At 35.6% G+C, this 18,230-nt stretch overlaps 2 long non-coding RNA genes across 5 annotated transcripts in view; one reads left to right on the top strand and one right to left on the bottom strand.

Annotated features, from left to right (window-relative positions):
* Positions 1 to 18,230, bottom strand: part of LOC140620188 (uncharacterized) — an 84,056-nt gene that overhangs the window by 26,368 nt on the left and 39,458 nt on the right. The window lies entirely within an intron of this gene.
* LOC140620187 (uncharacterized) overlaps positions 1 to 18,230 on the top strand; it is a 37,268-nt gene that overhangs the window by 9,726 nt on the left and 9,312 nt on the right. For all 4 annotated transcript variants that reach the window (XR_012019952.1, XR_012019950.1, XR_012019951.1 and 1 more), the window contains exons 4-5: positions 533 to 682; positions 5,484 to 5,821. This is a non-coding gene — a long non-coding RNA (uncharacterized lncRNA). The remainder of the gene's footprint in view (positions 1 to 532; positions 683 to 5,483; positions 5,822 to 18,230) is intronic.

Below are 18,230 nucleotides of genomic sequence, written 5' to 3'. Positions count from 1 at the left end.
TTTTTTTTTTTTTCTTTTTTTCTGTATGTGTGTAAGACAAAACCTGGCCTTTCTCTAATACTTTTTCTTATTTTAGGCCAAGTTCTCTAAAAATTTACTCTTTAAATGCAACTAAAAGTCACCATATTTGCATATTATATTTTAAACTACTACCGGCTTATTTAAAATATATATGGAAGATTTTGTTGAAAGGGCCAGTATTTTGTAATATTAATAATATTTTACTGTTTTAGAAAGAGGCTAGCTAGCAATGTGTCTTCCATAGACCTTTGTTTATCAAAAAAGATGACCTTCTATTGTCTCAAGTTATATGAATACATTTACTCTTGTTCAAAACAGCAGCACCTCAATTTTCACTACTGAAAATTCATCATTGATTCTTAATTTGGGTATCCACTGACTGTATCATTGACAAGGTTCCTTTTTGTTTTCCTTTATTTAGTAAGTCATCAATTCTGACATCTTTTGCTGTATTTTGTTTTAAATCAATCTTTCCTTTTTAATTCCAAAGTCTTTTTTTGTCTTTTGTTAGTTTCCCCAGCAGCAGGGTTTAGAGCTGCCTTAGGACCAGGGGTCTCTCCCTCCCCAGGAAGCTACAGAACATGCGTAAAAGCAGCAGCCAGAGGAAAGCATGAGGATTTGGTGGCCAAATAGATCCATCTTTGAATTCTACTTTTACTTGGTAAGCTTGTTGAGAGGAGTAAATTTATTAATATATACAAAGATCTGGTACACTTTCTTGTTGGTATTCAAGAAATATTATTTTCTGTCTCTTTATTTCTGGCCACCATTTCTTCTGAACCATTTTAATATTCATATTTTTGGATTTAATTAACAAGTAAAGTATTTGGGAAAATGCCCGTCATATAACATCATTCAACAAGTATTAGTATTAAAATTATTACCCTTGGGATCCCTGGGTGGCTCAGTGGTTTAGCACCTGCCTTTGGGCCAGGGCATGATCCTGGAGTCCTGGGATCCAGTCCCACATCGGGCTTCCTGCATGGAGCCTGCTTCTTCCTCTGCCTTCATCTCTGCCTCTCAATCTCTCTCTCTCTCTCTCTCTCTGTCTCTCATGAATAAATAAATAAAATCTTAAAAAAAAATAAAATAAAATAAAATTATTACCCTTATATTTCCATCTCAACTTTTCCTTACTCCATTTCCTGTGAAGTAGTTTATGCTTAAATGTATTTATTGTTCTCCTCTGAATATATGCTGAAAATGTTCTTGTTTAGGAATTGACTTCTTTGTTATAGTTCTCAAGAGGCTAGGGTCCTAAACTTGAAAGGAGAGGGGAAAAAAGGTAAGTGAGCCACAGCATTAAATAATAAGAGAAAGTTGGAATGGAAAAAATGAAGCTATATTAGCTTTATTTAGATAGTATTTAAGAAATACAATTTTGGGGATGCCTGGGTGGCTCAGCGGTTGAGTGTCTGCCTTTGGCTCATGGCGTGATCCCGGGGTCCGGGATTGAGTCCCTCATCAGGCTCCTCGTGGAGAGCCTGCTTCTCTCTCTGCCTGTGTCTCTGCGTCTCTCTCTCTTCTCATGAATACATAAAATCTTTAAAAAAAAATACAATTTTTGAAGAGCGATGTGCACTCAATTATGAATTGTTATGATATTGATATTTTTAGACTCACTATTTGGCCTTTTGACTGATCCATTGTATTAATAGTACATACTGGTGTTTGACCAATTTAACAGTAATTGAATGTAACATGATGCATGAAATCTGCTGTGTGATTACCATCAAGATACAATTTTATTTCATAAATGATGAAGTTTTTTGAAATGGGAACTTCACATTTCACCTTGAGATAAAATATGTAGTCATGTTTCACTGCAGGTAGCTAGATATATTGTTCAAATACATTTTGAAGAAAAAGGATAAATCATGGCCACTTGTGTGTTCATTAAGTTATATGAAGTTAACAGAAAATACATCTTATTTGATATCAGTATATTCTTGAATATCCGCTCTAGGTAATATTAGTTACATCTTTTTATATCTTTTGATCCATGCTGGCTTTTCCCTTCCCAAGTTTTTTTTCTATATAAGCTTTTGTCACAGAATGACTTTCAGCATTTGATTCCAGTCTACATAAAATCCACTCTTTAACCAGAAATGTTGTATTAAAAATGGAAAGTAGATATACAAAGTGCCTTATTGATCCTTCTACATATTTTTAATATTCATTCAGTTTACTATATACGCATGCCATGTAAGTATTCTCACTTGAAAGGATCTCATTCCGTCCAAGAGCTATAATTACAAATTTGCAAATGATTCCAAAGACTTCTGGATCTGTGCTACCAATATAGGTCTTTTTCCTGAATACCATGGTCTGCGTTCTAAACTGCCTATTGTTCCTTGCTACAGACCTTTAAACAACAGTTATGAAGAGCTGAACTCATTAACTTTCCTCCACACAAATATTTTTTTTAAATTTTTTTTAATTTGTATTTATTTATGATAGTCACAGAGAGAGAGAGAGAGAGAGAGAGAGGCAGAGACATAGGCAGAGGGAGAAGCAGGCTCCATGCACCAGGAGCCTGATGTGGGACTCGATCCCGGATCTCCAGGATCGCGCCCTGGGCCAAAGGCAGGCGCCAAACCGCTGCGCCACCCAGGGATCCCCCTCCACACAAATCTTAATGAAAGGCATCACCACCCATATAGTTACATACTTTCTGAAAAAAACTGGATATCATCCAAATGCTTCCTTCTCCATAAACAGACCCATAGCCAGTCAATCACTGCATCTTCTCAGTTTTACCTCTTTAACTGAATACAGTCCTTTCTCTCCATCTCTGTAGCCCTACCACCTTTTAGGCTATCAGTATCATCTACCCCATTTATGGCAACAACATCCTATTTTGTTAGCCTGATTCTTGCATCAATACAAATGCGGGCACAGATATTTCTATCGTGTCACCCTTGTGCCTAAAACGTGTGAATGGCTTCCTTGTGCCCTAGAATTAAACTCCTTAACCTGGGTCACAGTTTCCTTTATGATCTGGTTCCAATTGTCTACTCTAGCCTCACGTCTTGAGTCTTCCTCCCAGCATTCCCTGCTGCAGTTCCACTGAACCACTCCCAATTCCTGGAATAGTTCATTCACTATCCTGTTTCAGAGATTTTACCCAGCCTGATTCTTTGCCTGACACATGTCTTTCTCTACTCCATCTTTATTATTCTACCTTTGTATTAGTTAGGGTTCTTTAGAGAAACAGAATCAATAGAATAAATATGGTATAAATTCCAATCTGAGTCCAAGTCCAAATGAAGCAGAAGAAAACCAATGTCCCAGCTCAAAGACAGGCAGAAAGAATGAATGAATTTTCCTTTACTCTGCCTGTTTCATCTCTTGAGGGCTCCAATGGATTGGATGAGGCACACTCAGATTAAGAAGAGCAATAGGCTTTATTCAGTCTCGAATTCAAATGTTAATCTCATTCAGAGATAGCCTCACAGACACATCCAGAATAATGTCTAATAAAATATTTGAGCACTTTGTGACCCAAGCAGGTTGACAAAATTAATCATCACCCTTCTGGTCTCATTTTAGATATCCCCTTTTCAAGAAAAATTGCACACCCAACCCCCAAATCTCACAAATCCTGATGAGATTGCATCTTTACTCTCTCCATAACTCACTGTCTTTCTCCATCCTAGCACCTACCACATATCATCACTGCCTGCTTACTTATGTCTCACACAAGACTCCTAATCCTGTGCATCCTTACCTCTGTAATTCCCGCTTTAGGAGTTAGGAATTACACTTTGGTACTTCGGAGGTGTTCGTGGAATGTATGAGCGATTCTATTAACCTTTAACTTGAATTCTTACTAACAGTAAAACAATATAATTATTTTTGCCTGTTCACTTATATAAAACTAACATTTACTCCTGGCCAATTATGGCTGAATATATATGTAACAACATTCAATATTCTGGTTTCATTAACTTTCCTCTGGGATTTATATACTAAACCCACTAAATCTGTGGTTTAGATATTTTATGCTGATTAAAATTGTGGCTACCTTGTTAGAATTCTCTTTGTTCCTTACCACCAGGGAAAAGGGCATTCAATTTAGCTGTTTCAAATTAGAAAGTAGCATAGGAAAGGAGCAGAGGCTTTGGAATAAAACAAAGTCCAGGTTAGACTGGTGCTGGTTGCCTTTATTCTTAGTTATTGGCTTCTGTATATTGAGTATCTAGAAAAATACTGGACACAAAATAAGTTATAATAATTGCTAAATGAGTCAACTTTGATAAGTTACAAAAATTATTTTAGACACAGTATTGTCAGATGAACTAGGGAGACCCCAGCCTCTGGAGCTTCAACCCAGTACCTCCCAAAGGTGTAGCCTAAGGTTCTTGGTCTTGTCACAAGAAATAATTCAAGGACATCACAGTGGATGCGTGACAAAAGCAGCAAAGTTTTTTTTTTTTTTTTAAGATTCTAGTTATTTATTCATGAGACACAGAGAGAGAGAGAGGCAGAGGGAGAAGCAGGCTCCATGCAGGACTCGGACTCCTTCCTGGGACTCCAGGATCACACCCTGAGCTGAAGGCAGATGCTTAACCCTGAGCCACCCAGGTGTCCCAGCAGGAAAGTTTCTGAAAGGGAAAGTGCACTCTAAAGATTGGAGAATGGGAGAGCTCAAGAGTGAGCAGAGAGTTGCGTGCCCTGGGGGTTGGGTTTTTATCTCTTATTGACAGCCCTTAACTAGGGGACAGAATGTTATTGGGATTGGGGCAAGGATGCAGAATTTCATACTTTTTCTTTTTGATTCATCAGGGGGTTCCTGTCGTGGCACCTGCCATCTTGGGCCTGTCTGGTCTAATCCAGCTTCTTGTGGACTGCTGTCAGGACAGGCCTCTGACTTACTGAACCCCTGGCCATGACTTCCTCTTTGCTGGCCTCTGAGTGTCCTGTTAGACCCTCGCTAATTGCCCACCCCAACAAGAGGCTTCTCATTTAGGAAGTGACAGTAATGGTATTTGCTTCAGAAAGATTTTAAAGACTAAACTGAGCTGATACACTCAAATTGAGTACAAAATAGGGGCAAAACGAAAGTCTCTTGTATTTCTTATTTGCAGAGCATCAGAATATGTGCAAATGTGTTTATAAGTGCAAAATGTTTTCCCATCCTGCAGTCCCCAGTCATACACTTTTCCCCTTCATTTTTAATAACTTAATATATGCCAAGCATTATCTTAAGTGTTTTACATACATCATTACATTTCATTTTAATAAAGTATTGGTGTTCTCAGTTGACAAGGAAAGTCTCATTTCTTAAAGATTCAATAACTGCTCAAGGTTACACCAGATAAGCTGTGGGGTTGCAGAGACTACACTGGCATCTGGGTTTATCCGATATCAAAATTCAGTGGTCATAACTGTTTGATTTTAAGACAAAATAAAGTCTGAGTCCATTAAAAGTTCACTTCTTTCCCCTTCTTGTCCTACAGGGTCAGTGTTCTATTGTTCTGTGTCCTCTACATTTGCACATGCACAGAGAGTATAGTGTTTAGAGAAGCATGGTAGGGACAATTTAAAGGCCTTTCTACCAGGCGTGAAAAGATGCTTGCTCCAGCTACTCTTGGCTCCTTCGCATTTATATTGACGTCCTCACCATCCCCACAAGTGGGCATTTGTACCCTGGGCAGAGCTGGAACAAGGCCATTGCTACTGCAAATTCCTCCCTGAACAGACTTTGGTCAGACTGTACTGGAGAATTTATAATGGGAAGGTTGTTCGTCTTTCATTCATCGTTGAGATCCAGAAAGACCCACCTGGCTACATTCAGGTAAAGGGAAAAAGCAAAGATGAAGCTTACCTTACATTTCTATACTTCTCTCCCCACTGTTCAGCTCAATATATAAATTGTGTTCCTAAGTTAATTTTCACTCCTTATTCCTAATACAAGATGATGTTCTTCCACTTGTATTTGGGAAGATTTCCCTTCCTTTCTCTTCTCAGATTTACTTCCATAGTAATCATCCTCTCATTCTATCACTAGTGTCTTTTTCCTCATTGTTATTGCCTTAGTCTCCCTATCTATTTTCGAGAATATTCTTTTTTTCTTTCTGTAATAAAGATAACAACTAGCACTTTGTCTTGATTCTGATTTTTCTCTTCATTATCATCTTTTCTTTTTCAATTTGAAGCAAGTCTTTATAACATTGGGTTATCTTAATTTTCTCTCATCACCTTCCAAATTCTACAATTTAAATTTTGGAAAAAAAATTAAAATTAAAATTAAAATAAAAAAAAACATAAATTTTGGTGAAAGAGCCCTACTGAGATATTTCATTGAATTAAAAACCATAAATTGAATTATATTTATTACTTTATAAATTAACTGAATGATACAAATGGATTCCATTGGTTCTAAACTGATATTTGATATGTTTAAATAAGCATTTACAATGAACTGTATTTTATCTTGGGTGAATCAAAGCTTTTCTCTGCAGTTAGTAGAGGTCATCTTTCAATACTATGATATGAACCCATTTACAAATGAGTCTGCTTTTTCACTCAGGGTTTTATAAATTGATTTTTATAATAAATTTATTTAATTATAATAGGAAGATTCTTAATGATAAATGTAAATAATTTAAAAATTTAAATATATGAGTACCAGTTAGCTTTGTTCTTAATTACTGTACGTTCACAGACACACAGACACCATTTTTTTTTCGGATTCCAACTCATATAAAATTTAATAGTAGTTTGACCAATGTGATGAAAATTATTCTATTTATAATTACTTTGAATTTTTCGGAAGAACTTTGAACACTCGGTTCCTAGTGGAAATTAACATTTTAAAGATTACAGTGGCAGAGAGTTCAGCAAAGCATTTGATTACTTTTTAGCCTCCAGAAGCTGCAGGATTGTATTTATTTAAATGTCACTGTTTTGCAAAAACTTTTAGTCTCTCTCTTCTTTATCTTTTTATCTTTCATCTGCGAGTGCTTACATAATATAGCCAGTAAGTGTATTTTTAGAAGTGTAACTATTTTTAACAGATGTACTCATTAATTTTATTGTTCTATATTTACATTAGAGATTAATATGTTTGCCTGAATGCTTGGCAGATTAATATCTCTTTAACTTTATGATTTTTGTTTTAAGCACTGGAGAGGTCTGTCATTGACAAAACTGAGCTAATGTCGGTGATCTTATTTTTCAGAATTTTTTGTGACATTGAAATTTTGAAAGAATGATCATATATATAGAGTGGATGATAATGGTAGAAAATGAGGCTTCATTTATAAGAATTACACAGTGTATTTTTTATTCTTAAGTCTAATAGATGAGAAGATTCAAGCCATTATTCTGTTTCTTCCATAATTTTTTTGCTGTTTTAAAAACTCTTTATCATGTTTATTCCAATTCTAAATTCATTTAATAACAAAATCAACCTAATTAAATTGTTGAAGGTTAAAATTAAATTCCACTTCAATATTATTTACCTTGGAACACTATGAGTTTCTAAGTGCTTAATTAACTCAGTTGTGTAAGGGTTAACAATCAGAAATATATCCAGGTCATCTAAGTCATACAATTGTCAGTTGTTGCTAGGCAACAGATATCAAGTTTGGCTGATGCATGTTTCTAGGCAAAGCTTATAGTGTGAAAAGAAGAACAAATTACATGACACCTGCGTTTGTGTTGTTATGCTTTTTGAAAATAAAGTTGTATTTGGAGGGAGACGAAAAAGCCTTGACATTTATTATGCACATCGTCTTTCTTCCAAATGTCAGAACTGTATCTTTTGATAGTTAAGTGATAAGGGACAATAAATTAAAATGACAGCTGACATTTTATTTCTTATGTGGCTTTAGATATGGGTCTTTCACCTAATTCCATTCTTGTCTATTGTCATCTTGTTAATTAATTTTCTAAATTCATTATGATTGAAAAGAAGCTGCAAATCAAAATTAATTGAAATATAATTAGTTTAAAACATACACATTTCAAAGCCACTGAGGACAAGAAATGCAAATGATTTATACTACATGATTCTAGCACAACACCAAAATATGTCACCAGTAATGGGAATGACGTTGACAAAGAGACTACATTTTAGAATCTAGTGTGAAAGTCTAATTCATTGCAAATGACTTTTTAAAACTACTATTTAGTATTACATATTACTTGATTAATTTTTATTTTCTGATATACATAATGCTAGAACCTACCTCCTAGCTATAAATTCCAATGGTGTTAGTTCTTCTTTCTCTCATTTTACTCTCCTTCTTAATAATCAACATAAATAAGGAGTAGGTGAGAATTTTGGTTTTGGTTAAAGATAATGCACTGCAAATAGACCAAGAGGTAAAAAACTGAAATTATCTATTAGATGGCCAGGAAACAAAAATACATTGTCTAATCATTTGTTTTCAAACATAATTTTTAAAGTATATATTTCAGAGATCTGATTTCTATTCCTCAAATGAGTTGTGGCACAGATCATTTAAAAAATATATTTTATTAATTTAGTTTTTCATTGGGAAAATTTAATTCAAAACTTAACAAAACCAGTATATTTCTTTGTGGTTGGATACAGTCTTTCACAAATTAAGAGATTTTCCAGTGAATGCTCAGTTGTTGGTATGAAATACAAACAGAAAATATATATTAAAATTCAACATTTTTACAAAAGAGAATTTTGTCAAATTTTCATCTAGAATTATTGTTCTGGTGCCTCTGATTTCTACTATTAGATAACAGAACTTGGAGAACTTAATTGAAATAAAGTATATAAGGTAGATAAGCCAGATGGAATTGTTTTTTTTTTTTTTTTTTTTTTAGCCAGATGGAATTGTATAGTGACAGCCATTTAAGAAATTAACTAAAAAATACTGTAATTTTCTTTCCAATTCATACCAAACTTTCAGTTTATATACACTTGAATTTTGTATTCAGTGCACAGAACAGACACCTGCTTAGTTATTATAGTCTTAAATAACTGAGCCCGAGATTTATTTTAACTCTTGGGAAAATCATCCAAGGAATATATCTTTATATTCTTCATGTATAAAGGATTTCAGACATGAATTTGCCAGTGATCAATAACAGAAAATAATTATAAAGTAAAAATATATTATAAAGCATAAGTTATTTACAAATATTTCTAACATAAAGAAAATTGTGATTATGCTTCTCATGTATTCTCTATGCAGCAGCTTTTAAAATATGTAACCTTGTTCAAGATCAAACTGCCTAACACTTTCTAAAATAAAGAATATACTCAGATAAATATTGTTACCAGGTTTTAGAAATGTTTCAACATGTTATGAAATAAGCACATTTAGAAATCAGGGTTGTTATAAATTGAGGACTAGATTGCTCAAAAGGTGATGCTGCTTTCAAAGCTATATCTCTTAAAACCATTATGCTCAATTTTCTTTTACTTTTTGACATCCAGAAACAGAGACAAGTCTAGATGAAAAGAGTTTCACTTAAAAGGCAAGAAAAAAAATCTTTAAAGAATTAGTATAGATGCTTGATGCTTTAATATGAATTTCTGGGGATATTTTGTAGTTAGTGTGGCTAATTCCCCTTTGTTCATTTCTTCTAGCTCTCTTCCACATCCAGGGACATGTGAAATCAATGGTTTCAGATGTACAGAAGAAAATCAAACTATAACAACCCTGTCCCCTAAATTGCTAACCACAGTTATCTATATTTTAATAATAAGACTTTTATTAATATTGGAAATACTTCTTGTCTTACAACATCCACTGAGTTGTTAAGTCCCTAACTGCTTCTTCACATCCCATTTCCTTAATAGATCACCTGTATAGAATTTTATGGACATTCTAAGAAATGTTATAGACTCTGTAGTCTTGGACTGAAGTGGAGGAAAATAATACATTTTTGTTAGGTCAATCAAATCATGATATCCATTTCAATTATTTCATAAAGCGTATTTTGGTGCAGCCATAATAGAATCTTCCTTTTGAGACATACTTTATTTTCGCTCAACCTGTGGACATAATCTTTTAAGAACTGACAGCATACCTATATCAGATAGTAAACAATCCCATTTATACAGAAGATTTCCAAACCTGATTTGGAATATTTGAATGTGAATCCTGGAATTACTGAGAGAGACTGGTCCAAACAGGTGGCCTGCTCAGCTATGAGTAGGACAATAGAAGAAAACATGTATAAGATGAAAAAAAATAAACACTCCATGAAACCATTAGTGTGGCTTGTAGTATACTTGAACATAATTCAATTATAATTACATTACAAAATAAGTATGAAATAAGATCATAGGTGGTAGAAAAGCCTTTCTCAGGATACAGAGCCAAGAGTCTCAGAGTTCTTATTTTTCTTAGAAAAGGAACTGTATCTGTGGATTGGAGAAGGAAAAGGAATAGAGAAGAAGAATGGGACATTTATCAAATGCCTTCCGCTTGATAGAAACTCTTCTAGATGTACGTTATGCCATTTCATATTTATAACCCAGTAAGTCAGGGAATGTCATCTCCAACAGTTATATGAGGAAAAACAAGAAACTTCCAGGAACTATGTAAGGAGAACTTTTTTCTACAAAACTTTTTAAACTGGTCTCCAAGAGAGAAGGTATTAGAACACAGCTATGTCTGCCTGCTAGGCCTGTGTTTATAGCGGCTGCTGAACCTGAAATTAGCAGCGGTAGCAGCACCTGTAGCAAAAGATCCATCATTATGTTTCTCATTTTACAGCTTCCTGATAGATGCTGGAAAAGAAACCCTCAGTGATGCAGCTCAACTTTACATAATTGATTAGTGCTCACTTTGGTAGCACATATACTAAAATTAGAAGATAATTGATTATTTAATGGAGGTTTTGACACATTATTTACGTTTATTTATGTAATATATTTTGACACATTTTTTAATGGAGGTTAATTCTTAGCTTACTTTATTGCCTAAATCTTATCTAAGACAATACTTACATTGCAGATATACAGGTGATAGTCTGAGTGTGTTCATTTTACTAAAAGAAAATAAATTTACTAAAAAAAATGTTGGTGTTACAACAATATATTCATGTTAGAACAATAGTTTACACGTTTGTGCTTTCAAACTTATGTTTGAATGTGACTCACTGTAAGAAAACTATACTTACATCACCAACAAACACATACACACAAATTTATAAAATAGTACTTTATCTTAATTATATGGAATGCATTTTATATCCCATCCCATCTCATCCCATCCCATCCCATCCCATCCCAATTTATGCCCTGACAAAATAGTCTACCACTTAAAAAAAATACAATGGTTATAGACACACTGAATTGATTTCATAGCACAGTATGGGCCATAATTTATAGTTTGGAAATTACTGATTGGAAGGTATCAGATAAAGCTTCTGGAGAATATAACTTTACACTATAAATGTGGACCAAAAAAAAAAAAAAAAAAAGTAAGGGGAAGGTAGCTAACAAAAAGTAGGAGATGGAAGGCAGTGTATAATTGTGTTCTGAGCAGAGAAAACAGAAGGTATGGAATCTCACCCAGAATTGGAAAGGAGTTTGGTGAGTTCAGGAAACTTGAGAGAAGAGACAGTGAAACTGGAATATATTGGTAGAGCACAAGGGTGATATGAGTGAATCTATATGCATATGACTTGAAGCTATGTAGACCATATTAATAATATTTTGAAGGATGCTGTTTGAGGAGTGAATGGTGTTGACTTGATCAGGTTGGCCTTATGAAGAAGTCAACCTGAAGGTGAGATAGGGAAAATCTGAAGAAGGGCAAGAGTGGATATCTGAAGACATTTAGGAAGGAGCTGTTAGAGTAGACTGGGTGAAAGATAAATTTAGTTAGATCAGCGCAGAATGATTGGAGGGAAGTAGATGAGATAAAGATATATTTGGAGAATAAAAACAAGAGAATTTGGTGATGGATTGGTTATGGAGAGGCAGGTGAAGGAGAATGATGGGTTAAAGACAATAGTAATAATTTTAAAACATGTTATAATAGCTACTGTGTGTCAGATATTTTCCAAGCAATTTATATGTTAAATTTGGCTTTCAAACATTTCTCTGAATCTAATACACATTTTTAAAAAAATCTATTTTGTGTTATCATATACACACATTTTTATTTATTTTATTTTTTAAGTTTTTATAAAGATTTTATTTATTTATTCATGAGAGACAGAGAGAGAGAGAGAGAGAGAGAGAGAGGCAGAGGGAGAAGGAATGCAGGAAGCCTGATGTGGGCCACAATCCCAGGACTCTGGTATCCTGCCCTGAGTCAAATGCAGATGCTGAACTGCTGAGCCACCCAGGCATCCCAACACACGTTTTTATGAAACAGCATGTCACATATTGTTGGCTTAATAATGAGGTAAAGGCTAGTGCTATAAACTAAAGAATAATGGAGAAGTCTTTTGAAGAAGAAATATGGGGATGATGAGTTTGATGTTGAGTTTGATCATGAACTTTAGATGTTTCTATGTGGATCTGAGCTCAGAAGAATTATTTGGACTATAGATAAAACATTTGGGAGTGATCAATGCATAGATAAAAATTAAAGCCTATGGGAGGGCAAGATGGCAGAGGATTGGGGGTCCTCAAATCACCTGGTCCCAACAACTTACCTAGATAACTTCCAAAGCATCCTGAAAACCTATGAATTCAACCTGAGATTTAATGAGAGAACAGCTGGAACACTACAGAGAGAAGTGTTTTCACTTCTAGCAAGAGTGAAACTTAGGTCATAGTTGATATTCTTGACTCAGCCTGCTCATGCAGCTACTCTGCATTGAGAAAATGAGTAGAAGGAAGAACTCACCACAAAAGAAAGAATCAGAAACACTACTCTCTGCCACAGAGTTACAGAATTTGAATTACAATTCGATGTCAGAAAGCCAATTCAGAAGCACAATTATAAAGCTACTGGTGGCACTGGAAAAAAGCACAAAGAATTCAAAAGACTTCATGACAGCAGAATTTAGATCTAATCGGGCTAAACTTAAAAATCAATTAAATGAGATGCAATCCAAACCGGAGGTCCTAATGATGAGGGTTAATGAGGTGGAAGAAAGAGCGAACAACATAGAAGACAAGTTGATGGCAAGAAAAGAAGCTGAGGAAAAAAGAGAAAAACAAAAGACCATGAGGAAAGGTTAAGGGAAATAAATGACAGCCTCAGAAGGAAGAATCTTGTTTAATTGGGGTTCCAGAGGGTGCCGAGAGGAACAGAGGGCCAGAAAGCATATATTTGAACAAATCCTAGCTGAGAATTTCCCTAATTTAGAGAGGGAAACAGGCATTCGGATCCAGGAGATAGAGAGTTCCCCCCAAAAAATCAATAAAAAAACCATTCAACACCTCGACATTTAATAGTGAAACTTGCAAATTCTAAAGATAAAGAAAATCCTTAAAGCAGTGAGAGACAAGAGATCTCTAACTTATATGGGGAGAAATATTAGATTAACAGCAGACCTCTCCATAGAGACCTGGCAGGCCAGAAAGGGCTGGCAGGATATATTCAGGGTCCTAAATGAAAGAATGCAGCCAAGAATACTTTATCCAGCAAGGCTCTCATTCAGAATAGAAGGAGAGATAAAGAGCTTCCTGATAGGCAGAAACTGAAAGAATATGTGACCACCAAACCAGCTCTGCAAGAAATATTAAGAGGGACTCTGTAAAAGAAAGAGGAAGCCCAAAGAAATAATCCACAAAAACAGGGACTGAATAGGTATTACAATGACATTAAATTCATATCTTCCAATAGTTACTCTGAACATGAATGGGCTAAATGATCACATCAAAAGACACAGAGTTTCAGACTGGATAAAAAAGCAAGACCCATCTATTTGCTGTCTACAAGAAACTCATTTTAGACTTAAGGACACCTCCAGCCTGAAAATGAAAGGTTAGAGAACAATTTACCATTCAAATGGTCCTCAAAAGAAAGCTGGGGTAGCCATCCTTATATCAGATAAATTAAAGTTTATCCCAAAGACTGCAGTAAGAGATGAAGAGGGACACTATCTCATACTTAAAGGATCTATCCAACAAGGGGACCTAACACTCATGAATATATATGCCCCTAATGTGGGAGCTGCCAAGTATATCAATCAATTAATAACCAAAGTTAAGACATAGATAATAATACACTTATACTGGGAGACTTAAACATGGCGCTTTCTGCAAATTACAGATATTCTAAACACCACATCTCCAAAGAAACGAACTTTAAATGATACACTGGACCAGATGGATTTCACAGATATCTACAGAACTTTACATCCAAATGCAACTGAATACACATTCTTCTCAAGCGCACATGGAACTTTCTCCAGAATAGATCACATACTGGGTCAAAAATCAGGTCTCAACTGGTACCAAAAGATTGGGATTGTACCCTGCATATTTTCAGACCACAATGCTTTGAAACTTGAATTCAATCACAAGAAGAAATTTGGAAGAAATTCAAACACATGGAGGTTAAAGACCATCCTGCTAAAAGATGAAAGGGTCAGCCAGGAAACTAGAGAAAAATTAAAAAGATTCATGGAAACTAATGAGAATGAAAATATAGCCATTAAAAATCTTTGGGATACAGCAAAAACAGTTCTGAGAGGGAAATACATAGCAATACAAGCATCCCTCAAAAGACTGGAAAAGACTCAAATACACAAGTTAATCTTGCACCTAAACGAACTGGAGAAAGAACTGCAAATAAAACCTACACCCAGCAGAAGAAGAGAGTTAATAAAGATTTGAGCAGAACTCAATGAAATAGAGACCAGAACTGTAGAACAGATCAACAAAACCAGGAGTTGGTTTTTTGAAAGAATTAATAAGATAGATAAACCATTAGCCAGCCTTATTAAAAGGAAAAGAGAAAAGACTCAAATTAATGAAATCATGAATGAAAGAGGAGAGATCACTACCAATACCAAGGAAATACAAACGATTTTAAACACTTATTATGAACAGCTATACCTCAATAAATTAGGCAATCTAGAAGAAATGGAGGCATTTCGGGCAAACCACAAATTACCAAAACTGGAACAGGAAGAAATAGAAAACCTGAACAGGCCAATAACCAGGGAGGAAATTGAAGCAGTGCTCAAAAGCCTCCCAAGACACAAAAGTCCAGGGCCAGATGGCTTCCCAGGGGAATTCTATCAAACGTTTAAAGAAGAAACCATACCTATTCTCCTAAAGCTGTTTGGAAAGATAGAAAGAGATGGAGTACTTCCAAATTCGTTCTATGAGGCCAGCATCACCTTAATTCCAAAACCAGACAAAGACCCCACCAAAAAGGAGAATTATAGGCCAATATCCCTGATGAACATGGATGCAAAAATTCTCAACAAAATACTAGCCAATAGGATCCAACAGTACATTAAGAAGATTATTCACCATGACCAAGTGGGATATATCCCCGGGATGCAAGGCTGGTTCAACACTCGTAAAGCAATCAATGTGATAGATCATATCAACAAGAGAAAAAACAAGAACCATTGGATCCTCTCAATAGATGCAGAGAAAGCATTTGACAAAATACAGCATCCATTCCTGATCAAAACTCTTCAGAGTGTAGGGATAGAGGGAACATTTCTCAGCATCTTAAAAGCCATCTACAAAAAGCCCACAGCAAAGATCACTCTCAATGGGGAAACACTGGGAGCCTTTCCCCTAAGATCAAGAATACGACAGGGATGTCCACTCTCACCACTGCTATTCAACTGCTATTCAACATAGTACTGGAAGTCCTAGCCCCAGCAATCAGGCAACAAAAAGAAATAAAAGGCATTCAAATTGACAAAGAAGAAGTCAAACTCTCCCTCCTCGCAGATGACATGACACTGTACATAGAAAACCCAGAAGACTCCACCCCAAGATTGCTAGAACTCATACAGCAATTCGGCAGTGTGGCAGGATACAAAATCAATGCCCAGAAATCAGTGGCATTTCTAGACACTAACAATGAGACTGAAGAAAGAGAAATTAAGGAGTCCATCCCATTTACAATTGCACCCAAAAGCATAAGATACCTAGGAATAAACCTAACCAAAGATTTAAAGGATCTATACCCTCAAAACTACAGAACACTTCTGAAAGAAATCGAGGAAGACACAAAGAGATGGAAAAATATTCCATGCTCATGGATTGGAAGAATTAATATTGTGAAAATATCAATGCTACCCAGGGCAATTTACACATTCAGTGCAATCCCTGTCAAAATACCATGGACTTTCTTCAGAAAGTTGGAACAAATCATCTTAAGATTTGTGTGGAATCAGAAAAGACACTGAATAGCCAGGGGAATATTGAAATTAATAATAATAATAATAATAATAATAATAATATTAAAAGTTCCTTCTGGACTTAGATACATGGTTGTTGTTTGTGGCCTTATGAAAGGTGATCCCTATGATGGAATGTGTGTGGGTTGTAATGTGTGACTTAAACAAATTGTATTTAATCTATGATTAGGTAAATTTACAAGCTAACATGATTTTAAGGCAATGTTTCCATTTTCAGATAGTTAAAGGCCTAGCTAAATTAGTTTGGCCTTCTAAGTCTGAGGGTGGAACTTTGTCAACTGTGGAGACTACTGTTCTATCACATTAAGATATGCAAATGAGAAGACCTGCAACACAATGAGAAAACAGTGAAGTAAGGAGGGTCTTCTAACCACACTAAGAAAGTTTTAAGGTAGTTGGAGAATGAGGAGGAGTTGGAGACATGGAGAGTGGAGGGATGAAGAGAGAAGAGGCTGTCACTGTAGAAGATGTACATATACTGGGCCTCCCTCTCCTTTCTATGCTCATCAAGCTGTAGGGTTTTCCCTGGTTGGAATGACAGCTGCATGAGAGCAAAATAGAAGTTGATATTTTTCTCAGTTGCCCTAGACCTAGTCTCTGAATTTTCAGAACACAGAAAGGTTGCTAATTGTGTGATGAGACAGATTTTCAGGTTAGAGTAGATAGAAGACAGAAAAAAAAAAAAAAAAAGTAAAGTACTGAAGACTATTAAAAATAGAAAACTCCTTAAAGAGGATTTCCCATGAAGAGAAAAAGCTAGGTTTGACATCAAGGAATTCCCTGGATGAAATTCAGAACTGTCCTCTGTACATAAAGGGCAAGGAGAGACTGAACAAAGAAACAGACCCCTCCAGACTGGTAAGTTTAATATGCAAGGGAACTTAACATAGGAGGTTTGTCTGGAGTAACTGCCAGATAAGCAGATCTCTGCATCTGCCCACCAGGATCTTAGAAGTTTATGTAGAGGCCTTAATGGGATTCAGTCATGTAGACATGGTCTCAGTAACACACTGCTTCTTGATGTTGCACCCTTGATATGGCTCCTAGTGTTAGAACAGTGGGCAGAATGTAGAATGTACATCCCAAGAACAGAGGAAGGGGTAAGGAACCTCCAAGTTGCCTGGATCCACCTTGATAGTCAAACAGCAGTCACATCCTCTGCATGCTCTCCTCCTACAATACCTCATGTATCATAATGAGGGAGAAAGTGGGAAGAAAGGGAGCCATTTTAGGTAGGCTTATGGATACGGTGGTGTAAAGTTGGGTTGGTTATCTTTGAAGGCTTCTACATTCTCTGTGAAAAAATAGATAAATGGGGATTCCAAGATAATCTCTTGGGAGAAAAAGAAATGGCAAGGAGGTGAGAGAGTTTACAAGAGAAACCTAGCAGAATTTCTAGGCAGGATAGAAGTCCCAATTTAGTTTTTCATAGTTTTAATCTCCTTGGGTGTATGAATTTTTCCCTTAGCTCCACAGCTTGCACAGAGGAGAGATAGATGGTTGGCTAGATGCATCCTGGATTAGGATATTGTGAGAGGTATAACCAAAGGTCAACAGGGAAATTATGTTCAGAGTATTAGCAAAAGGGTGAGTAACCTAATCAGTCACACGCACTAATTGGTAGATTGGAATTACACACAATGATTTCTAGTGCAAAAGTATCTATCCGAATTTTTTAGTTCTGAATTCATCTGGATGTGGACCTCCCATTTCAACTGAGGGTAGAAAAACAAATTTGACAATTGAAGTTAACTCAATCTTGTATTAAACATAGTCTCTGGGAGCAACTATTCCATTAATTAAAGTTCAAATTATTTTCATGAATATTTCTCATCATCTAAATGTGTCTTGCCTTCATTTCTTCTTTCTCAAGTGGCCTGTTGATAAAGGAATTCAACACCAGTTGGTTGGGG

This window comes from Canis lupus, chromosome 28 (assembly GCF_048164855.1).
Source record: "Canis lupus baileyi chromosome 28, mCanLup2.hap1, whole genome shotgun sequence".
Classification (NCBI taxonomy): Eukaryota; Metazoa; Chordata; class Mammalia; order Carnivora; family Canidae; genus Canis; species Canis lupus.
Note: the sequence above shows the minus strand (reverse complement) of the source record. Positions and strands in the feature narration are given on the sequence as shown.